Raw genomic sequence first — 10866 nt, 5'->3', positions numbered from 1 at the left:
AACTGCTAATGATCTCTATCATGTAAAGCAGTTCAAGGGAAACTACTTACTTCAGTCAGCCTTTGCTTCCCAGTATAGTTCCCTGACGCAAGACCCTGCACTGACTTCCCTGGGATTTGGATCAGGACTGTGTGCTGTGCCGAAGGGCATGGTCCCACCATCGCTCCTGGCTGCTACCTGACCCAGCTTTGAAAATTTTGTCATTCAGCTGTAATATGCTTGTTCTGTAAATAAGATGCCACAAAATCCTGGAACGTCTCTTAATGTGTTGTGGTTCTCTATGACTGAGTGAAAGGTACGGCAACATTTTTATCTTCAGAGGTGTAGCTGACTTCTTAATTTAACGGTTATTTAGCCTCTGCTATAGCAGGCATGGATTGACTGGTCTTTATACTAATCATAATCAATGACAATGTAAGGTATGCTGTCTGTCATCCTCTTGGCCACATGTACAGATGAAGGAAGAATAGAAGCTGCTAAACTATTGCAGGGCTGGTCTTGGGTTTTTTAAAATGTATTTCTAATTTTCAAATGGATTTTTATCAGCAGTCACTAATCCCAAGTTCTCCAAAAACTACACAATAGAAGAACAGAAGAAGTCACGCTTACTAGTAAATAGTAATGCCATCAGGCCTTCTTCACCAGAAATGTTATGTTTTTAAGTAACCAGATAAATTGTATATTGATACCAAAAATTAATATACAGAGGCTACCTGAAAAACAGAGCACTGACATAAAGAGCAAGATTTGCTATGAAGACTGGCCTTCAGCTGCCAGATACTGAAGAGTTTACATCCTATGATACGATGGCTTTCAAGTTGTTAAAGCAGAAAAATTACTGGCTGAAAGAATCTATATAATGGAAGCCCACACATGCTGTCAATACCGGTTTTATGCCAGTGCAACATCTTTTGTTTCAGTAGATCTGCTCTTGATTTATAATGCCATAAATGAAAGGAGAATTAAGCTATTTATGTAAGTGACTTTATTTATATAACTGACTTATGCTGTATTATGTGATGGACCAAGCACATGCCTTTTTTGTGTTTTCTATGAGCTACAGAAAGATTTTCTGAAAGTTATGCTAGTAATAAATAGTTTTCTTTATGTGACACATTAGAAATTCAGTCTCATGGAGGTTTTATCACGAGTAGAATACATGGTAATAGATGACATGATAATGTGGAAGGATTTTAGCAAGTCTGCAGACAGTCTAGAAAATGAATGCTGAACATCACAATTTAGACTGTAAGTTAGTTCAACAAAGCAATTGCTATTCAGGCTCTTCCTTGGATGAGTCAATGATTTGTACTGTGACTATTAGTACTGAATGTACCATCTAAAATTCATTTTGAAAGATTACTGAAGCATTAATGATTTAAAAGTGGTTTCTACAAGTATTTTTTATCAATGAGAAGCTCAAGCACTATCAAGGCTAAAAAGCATACACAAGGATTTTCAACATAGCGGAATTAGGTTTTTTTCATGTGCTTTTGCATTGTTTTTTGCTCCTTAGTGAATGATGACTATATAATATTTAGGAAATCAGGGTCAGTAGAGTAAATGTTTCTGTAGCAATTTGGCAGACACACCTTTCATAACTCATAAAGTCACTACTGGAAAGGCACAACTGGGTCACAGAAGTGCATGGTGGGATGCTGCTTTCCACTTATGCAACCAGGGTAACTAAAGGTTAGAGCAAGCACTTGAATAACGAGATTTTTGCCAGAAAGAGTAGAACAGAAAAACACAGTGTTTTTAAAAGCTGGCTTCTGAGCAGCAGCCGCCTAATGTGTCTAGTTAGGAGTCATCAAACCGAAATAGAACCGGATGCGTCAGAACTTTGAAGAATGGCAGTTGAACATCCCAAAAGAAAAATACATCTGCTTGTGTTCCAAAAGCAGATCCTACCGGTTCTCTCATTCCAATAGATAATACTAGACTCATTTGCAGCGTGCTGCTCGGCTTTTTCTCCCGGCCCACTGTAGCTGGCTTTATCACTCATCTCTTGTCTTTTTACTCTCTCCATCATCCAGCAACATCTTCAACTTCAAGGAATTCCAGTTTGCCTCTGTTCCCTTTCCTGCTTCTATGTATATGTTACTGGATTACTTCTAATAAATATAATTATTGCAGAATCCTTAGCTAACTTCTGATGGAGGAAAGAAGAGAGAAAGGAAGTTGTGTTTCCACACTATAAAGATTTTACAAGGTTTGGAGGGCTAGGACCATAGTCCAAGAGGACAAATTATGACATTAACTAACAAATAACTCCCATCAAGTCTGGGGATATTAGCTACAAAAACAGAACACTATTGCAAAGAGACTAAATAAAAGGGTGCTCTTTTAATCACAATTACATCTCCTCTTACAGCTGCACACCAGATAAATATATTAATCAAAATGACCTCATTTTAGGCATGCGTAGCAGTTATATAACCATGTTAAGTATGCTATTTTGTTTCCCTCCCGCCAAGGAGAAATGGTGTTTGTCTTACAAGAGTTCCAAATAAGTCTGGTTATAAAGTGATGGGGAAAGGAACAGGAGGGAGAGACGAAAGTGAGAGAATTAATAAGCAAAATGACTCATTCCCCAAGTGCAGAGGTGATGTTACACTCCACTTAAATCTCAGTTGCTGTATAGGAAGCTAATGTTGTCACCAGCAGTCTCAGTATTCCTAACGTGCCCAACATTTCTCAGGATGGGAAAAACAGATGTGTTACAAGGATGGAAACTACGTAGTTTCAGACCTCATCAGCTCACAGCATTCCCGTTCTGTTTTCAAAGCTGTTTGTGAAGGCTGCCCCCATAAACAAGCAGTTTGCAGAATCCTCTGCCACCTTTTTTGTTGCTCACTTCTTTGGTGAAAAGTGGCATTCAATTAATTCTTTTCTAGTGCTAATAATGATGCTTTAAACAAGCTCAAAAGCACCCTTAAAAGCAGAATACATCCCCCCACACACATAACAAGGCTGAGACTCATCTAGATTTATACTGCGCTACAGAAAAAAGGACCAAGAGGCGCACATTTTTGCAATATAAGATCACTCAGCCAGAGAACTCTGATAAGTGCTGAAAATTTGAAAAACAAATGGCAGGGTATGCATTTCCCATTTGCTCAATACACACACATAAAAGAAACACTGTGTAGGCTTCACTGCAGCATACCAGTGCGTCCAAAACTCAAAGGTTAGTTACATAAATGATAAGGCGTGGGCTTAAATGCTTCATTCAGCTTGTTAATTACTTGCTTTGTGGCCTGAGCCAATGTTCTGAAACAGGTTCATCCAATATTCTGTTGCTTCCTCTGAATTTTCATTTAATGTATTAAGCTGAAGTGCTGGGAACAATTTGTTGCAATACCTTGGAAGAGTCTGTTTTCTTTTCAAGCAATTTACAGAACAAACTTGCTCAGACTAATCCACAGATGCTCTTTAAATGTCCTCGCTATTTCAGAAAATTATGAAATTTAATTCTTTGAGCATTCTCTTGAAATAAGAGAACTGCTGACTGCATAAACTTGTATGTATTATTGGCATATGTTTTAAGGGTTTCTTCTTTGTGTTCTTTTTAATGTATGCATCCACCGTGGGGAAATGGATAGTGATGTGTTAGAAAATTCTCAAAATAAAATATCTAATATGTCTCTGGCAGAAAACTAGTAGAAGCTATGTTTTAATAGTAGATGGAAATATTTCCACCTTCAATTCAGTTAACTGGGATACCTAGTTGAGGAGGCTCTATAATGCCATGGATATGAAGAAGTCTTCTTTATTGAACAGCCTGTCCTAAGACAGACAGTCCACCTATCTATTTCATGAGATGTGCATGCAGAAACTGGAACTTTAGAAATCCTTGCCTCCGTGGAAATACATCATACGGCGTTTGGAGCAAACTGTAGTTTTACCACAAGATATCTCATCAAGATTGTACCTGGGCACCCTGTCTTAAGATTTACTTCAAACAACAGAATTTGTTTTAAAACTGAAACTGCGTAAGTCGCTTTGTTTTCCTCAGTGTACACTTGCAGACATCTTGATTTCTAACTCAGACATGGGCTAAGAAGCCTATTGAGACCTTGACTTTAACAGCTACAATGAAGTGGAGGCAAACTGAATGCAAACATTTCAGAAGTTTTTGACTACCAGCATTTTAAAAGTCTGTAATGAATATCCTTCAGACCTTACCTTTCTATTTCTACATGAAGGCTCCATCTTTTTCCTCTATGATAAGGATACCACGTAGAGTTTTCTGAGTCACAAATGCAGATTAGCATTTGGATTTGAATTACAAGTCAAAAAACAGAGGCTGACTGAAACAGAAATCTCATCCAGTCCATTATTCGGACTAACTGCAAAACACAGATCGCAGCTGCAAATCTGGGCTGAAGCTATCTGGCAGTATGCACTGCTATGTGAAAGGTGATGCGATATATCGCATTGCCACTCTACATATAACCTTCCTTCTACATCATTCTCCAGATTTTTCAGGAGTATTACTTCTGAGGCTGCATTTCATATTTTTTTCCCTACTTGTACTGGCTTGCTTTACTTTCCACATGTCGTTATTTCCTGCCCATGGGCCATATCATATCATTTCATCAATATTTCATCGGAATGACTCCCTGCTGGAATCAGTATGGATTTCTGCTTAAAAATTGATACTGCAATATGGCCCCACATTTCTATCCTTATGCACCTGTTCTTCTCGAGTTACAATTCCTGTATGTCTTAATGGTTCCATTCTTCACAGTGCTCAGAACATCAGAGTATTCTTAACTGTATTTAAACTATCAAACGAATACAATTTCTAAGTTAGAACATGTATAAAAATGCCTTTTCTGTTAGCAAGTGAAACTCAACCACACTATTTAGATGATTTCACTACACAGATCACTTTTGTCTTCAGGCTAAACATTGTTTCTTCAAATTGAAGATGAAAACTGCAATTAAATATAGGCCACAGATGTTCAGGATGCAGAGGACGAAAATATAGGTTTCATAACTCTACAGTTATGCAACCAGTTGCTTTTCACATATTAAAACGAACATTCAATTTTATGTTATTTACCCGTAATCTAAACGCAAATAAACCTATAAGGGGTCTTAAAATGGTGAGATGTAAAGCAAGATATTTCTGATCTATTTTAATCATTGATAATATTTTCCTCAAGATGTTCATTGTTTTCTAATTTAACTTCAGATGCCCGAATACTCAGACATTCAGTTCTCCACCCAATTACTAAGACACCTAACTAACTTTGAGGATACCGGCCTTAATTTTGTTGCAGATCTAGTAAAGGCAAGAATATTTTAAAATAAGGTCATTATATATAAATGTTATTTACCTTACCTACTGAATCTCATTTAAAGTGTCTACCCTGATAGTCAAAGTCCTCTCTGGGACTGGCTGCGTGACACCCTGCAGCAGTGAAACTCTCATCTAATACTGCACAGTCATACATGCAAGAGACAAAATTTTTATAGCAGCTGAATCTAGACTATAGAATTTAATCCCTTAGCAGATAAAAATGATCAGGGGACTACGCACTTTCTGTACTTACATAAAAATCCTTTTCTTCAACTTAGCTTCCCTCTAGTAAATCACACACATTAATTCTCTCACGCAAAAATAAAGAAGCAAACCAAACAAGTTGTTCTGTTTGCTGACTGTAAATGGAGACAGAATGCAAAAATGAGAGAACGCTCTTCTTTCTTACAACTATTTATACTTTTAGCCTCGTGTTCTACAGAAGCTTCACTTACAATCTGATACTGCCTGTCCATCATCTCTGATAAGTTTTGAACCAGGTGGCTGACTTTTAACCAAATTTTTTGAGATTTCTACCACCTCCTTTCAAATTTGAAACCGCCAGCCAGTCACCCAGCGCATGCACACACACACACAGAGGAGGTGGTGAGCTCCCAGGTGGTCTGGACTAGCTGCAATGTGGAGTGGACGGCACAAGGGACTGGGGGACAGATGCGGTGGGAAATATGGAAGAAAAGGTACCCAACTCTGTATGACAGCAAACTGCTTCTTCAGTGTCAGCATTCACAAAATTAACTTCTTAAATATTCAGGAGAGACTTGGAATACTTTGGCAGTATGACTACAGTTCACAGAATGAGAAATACAAACTGAAAGGCTTGCTAGGTATTTAGTAATTATTATTTTTTTAAACTAAGGCCACAAAGCACTATCTTAAAACAATAACAACCAAAAGCAGAATAGGAAGACAACAGGTTTGCCTAGAGTCAATAAAGGCAGTCATTCTGAAAAAAAGTCATTTTTGGTGACGAATGAGATAGATAGGCCATGTAGATATCTCAATTTGTATTTTACATCACAGTGTGAATATGCAGAACTGGTCTGCTTTTATTTTTAAGCTAAAGAAGTTTAATTCAGACACAACACAAAGCCTCACAATACCATTCTGCAGCCATTTTAGAAGCGGAATTGCACTTTGGAGAATGCAGATAAGAAAAGCTACGAGCCTAAGATTTCTTAGAACAAAATCCACACAAACACCTAGAAGAGCTCTTGAACCTTTTGCAATGTCTGAGGAACTGGAAAACTACCCAAACAAGACACTTAGTGAACCTCAATTACAGCTGCTGGTGTAAAAACCTAATGTGTGCATCTGTTCATTTTGGGTCCCCACAGCCTTGCAAAGGCAGACTCAGCTGTTCCCAACCCCTGAAGACAATCATTAATCTCTTAAGAATCTGACATAAGTTGGTTGGGTTTGTCAGGTTCAGCCAAGCTGCATGAGTTGGGTCACACAAGTCAAGAATAGAGTTTTACTGGTAACTCAGAAAGAGAGAGACAGAGAGATGGTTGTTTTAAACTCCCTGTAATAGCCAGTCTGAATCTGGCAGGCCAGTTCCCCTCCACAGCACAAAGCAAGCTTCTCACAGTTTCTAAATGAAGCACAAAGTCCTTAATGCAGTTACTAAATGAGAAGTGGCATCTCAGTGGGCTGCCTCAGTGGATTAATTTTAAATGCATAATTCAATATAGACCCACATAAACCTTTATGAATAGAAATAGAGGTTATATAAGCATGTTCTTACAGCATATACTGCAAATTTAAAGGCCAGTTTGAGTATAAAACAACTCTATCTTTTATTAATATTTTCACCTTCCCATTGGTTCATTTCTCTAGCAAATGTGCTAATCAGATACTTTCCTCACTCATACATTGAGATGCCTAAAATAAAAGCGGCATTTCATTGCCAGACACCAACTTTTTTCCTCAATCCTTTAAGAAAAGTTTACATCGAGCTTGTTCTGTGGAGGCAGGTTGCATCAGTGATAATGCAGCAAAGGCACTGAATGCAAACCCATCATTTCACATTGGTCAAAGTTAAACAGCCACAAGTCCTGCAGGGACCTGCACGTTTCATGGAGCCTCCTTTCACAAGAGCAGAACAGATGCTGGACAAGCTTCTGCAGAAAGTCAGTTCTAAGAGGCAAATTTGCAGCCCTTTTATGTCTCAGGAAACATCTTTGGGCATGTTTAACAAGGTATCAGGTAACAGTGAAGTAGGATGTCTCCTAAAAACAAGGCAAAAGCTCTCTGTCTACTCCCTGCCTTCTTTGGAGCCAAAACACACGCACTCATCAGGGAAACCAGAACGGAAACCAGCTTCCTATTTTCAGCCCTGCCTAGCTAGACAAAATTGGCCTGCCAGCTTTAGACACACAGGCACTTCGCTACTTCTGCTACAATAAATGGTCACAGGTTCATCAGTTTAGCTATCATTTCTGTGCTTTAAGCATACAGCTGGTAACTGATCAAGTCAAAGACTTCAGAAAGCCAAAATAAATTAAGACCTACCTCAAAACTATTTTGCATGTGGTAGATGAACCATTTTCCATAAATCAACTTCTTCCAAACCAGTGACGGTATATACTTCACTGCACTACAAAAAAAAAAAAAAAAAGGAAAGGGAAAAAAGATTAGTTTGATGATCCCAGAAATATAAAGATAGTAATCTTTTCAGTCAGGGATTAATATTGCCTTCAAGCAAGGTAAATCCCTAGCCCACTGAATGCCAGTTTTGCAAAACTAATTAGCAGCTTCACCAGTTAAAAATATATCCAAAGCGTTACTACAATTTATTATTAAACATAATCAGATGAATTAAAGTCAGAATGTCAGGCTTGGGCTACTAGTAGAAATATGTATGATTACATGTTGGTAGTAGCAGCTATTCTGCTATTAGGCTGTATATTATTAATAGGCTGAGTCCAAACTGAACACAGTTTACAAGAGCTAGAAAACTGCATGGGTTTTAAAAACAAAAACAATCCTCCAAATGACCCCAAGCTCTGAGGGAGTTCAGATCCAGATCTGGACCAGAGCACTGCATCTGAATTACAGCTCCACAACACACAGAACCAAGACCTTAGTTCATATACTTCCTGAACTCTGAAGACCTTTGTATCTAGCTCAAAATGTAGCTTTCTATCTTAGGTCCACCACCAACGTAAACATAAATGAAGAACATGCTGTGAATGACTGTGGAAATGCCTAGGCTGTGTTTTGCAGGGAGATGCAAGTTTGCTTTGCTTTCTCTCCGAGGCAGGCGGATGTCAGGTGCTTCTAACCTGAGAGCCATTACCCCACAGGCACCGCGTTACATCCGTAATGCTGTACAACAGGTGACACATGGTGGCAATAGGTGGCACCCAGTCTGGTGCCAACTCACATCCCCACAGCCTTGGACATGAGCCGAGTGAGCCGTGGTCGGCCTCTGAAATCTCCCACCTTGTGAAAATTCAGCAGAAGAATTATCTGCAGTGACATCGAGGAACTCAAAGAAGCCAATAAAATAGTATTTTTAGTAAGAAAAAGCAATTAATTACAAGGCAAGTTCTGAAAGGGCTACCTAGGAAACACAGATATCCATTCAACCATTTTTTCCCCGTAGACTGTCAGATTCTGTGACTTTGGTGCAATTTCCCCCAACTTCAGCATAGTTCTGGCATAGCTAGGAGGGGACTTGACCCCAAGTTATTTACTGGGATTTATTTTTGAGCAAGGCAGAAACAAAAAGGCCCAATTATAATCTTATTTAGATCAAACTAATTCCACTGGCTTTAGTAGATTTGTTCCTGACTGACTGAGCTGTGCCTGAGATCTGAAAGAAAGCCCAAAGCACCACTTAGCACTGAAATCCTTCTTGTTATTTTACATTTCTTTGGAAAATTGCATAAAGTCTGTTGTTGTTTAAGTCACTCCCTGAAAGAAAAACTCTTTGCTGCAGTACTGTGGTTACAGACCCACACTGTTAATAAAAACAAATGCAAAAGTCTAGCAAAAGTATCAGTTTTGTCTGGAAAATGGTTGGTTTTATCTGCTCCGTCAACACAAAAGTGCATGCGCATGCTTCTAAAATTCCCATTATTAAACAGAGTGAGAAGACTGACAAGCAGCCTCTCCAAGGCAAAGAATTCCGATGTTCCAGCAGCTCTGGCTCTGGACAACGCCAGCATTGCTGGCTCAACTTCTTTCAGATGGTAAGAGCTACAAGAAATTTATTTTGGAGACCAGGTTATTATGCAATGGCCTTGGTTACATCAGCACAGCAAGGGAAACACTAGGGGAGAGTAGATAAATGTCAAGGCTCTGCGCCTGCGAGACAGCAGCTGCCTGCAGAGTGCCTGCAGGAAGCCGAGCACCGGTCTGGGCTGGGGAGAGGATGAGCGGCACCCGGTCAGCACAGGCGCTGCCACCCTCCTACAGCAGCACAACTCCAGGCTGGCTCAGACCGTGGGACTCATACCCACAGCAGCCCCCGGCACAGGGCTGGGGCTGGACGTGCCAACCCCCTGCTTCACCTCATTGCACCCAAAACAGGTTTCAGCTCTGCTGGCCAGGGCAGAGGAGGTGAAGCAGGGAGGGGAACAGGCTCTGGTGCACCTGAAGCCTCCACAGAGGGGTCCAGGCATCCCACTGCTCCATCCCAGCTCCCTCTGCTATGCCATTAGCTTTGCAGGGACACAAACTGTCTTTCTAAAGGAGTACCATAGTCTAAAAATGAATTAGTCATAGCAGTACGTCTGTATCATCTCACTTTTGAGCCACTGCCTTCAAAGGAGAAATCCATAAGAAAAAGAATGGAATAAGATATAAACCAGCATTAGCAAATTACATTCATACATGATTCCAGTCAACTTCAGTGACTTTGGTGAAGTTGCAAGTGAGACTGAAGATCAGGGGACTGAAGCACCTCTCTCATGAGGAAAGGTGGAGAGACCTGGGTCTGTTTAGCCTGGAGAAGAGAAGATTGAGAGGGGATCTCATCAATACTTATAAATATCTAAAGGGCGGGTGTCAAGAGGATGGGGCCAGACTCTTCCCAGTAGTGCCCAGCAACAGGATAAGGGGCAACGGGCACAAACTGGAACACAGAAAGTTCCATCTGAACATGACAAAAATCTTCTTTACTTTGCGGGTGGCAGAGCACTGGAACAGGCTGCCCAGAGAGGCTGTGGAGTCCCCTTCTCTGGAGATGTTCAAAACCCGCCTGGATGTGTTCCTGCCCAGCCTGCTCTGGGTGACCCTGCTCTGGCAGGGGGGTTGGACTAGATGATCTCCGAAGGTCCCTTCCAACGCCTGCCATTCTGTGAGTCTGACTGGCATCATCCAATCCTTCAGGTAACACCATTTGGGGGCGCATTACCTAGGAATAAGTGAAGACCTTCACACACAGCAAGTCTAAGCCAAACACGTCTCCTAGAGGTGTTAGACTGATGACAGCCCCAGAGCCACAACGACCTCGTTACCACACTTGGATTCCCAGCATCGAGTGGTAACACCCAACTTTCCCCCCATCCAAGGGTGGCTGGACTCAA

The sequence above is a fragment of the Rissa tridactyla genome, chromosome 9 (genome assembly GCF_028500815.1).
Source record: "Rissa tridactyla isolate bRisTri1 chromosome 9, bRisTri1.patW.cur.20221130, whole genome shotgun sequence".
NCBI lineage: Eukaryota > Metazoa > Chordata > Aves > Charadriiformes > Laridae > Rissa > Rissa tridactyla.
This window is presented reverse-complemented; position numbering follows the sequence as displayed.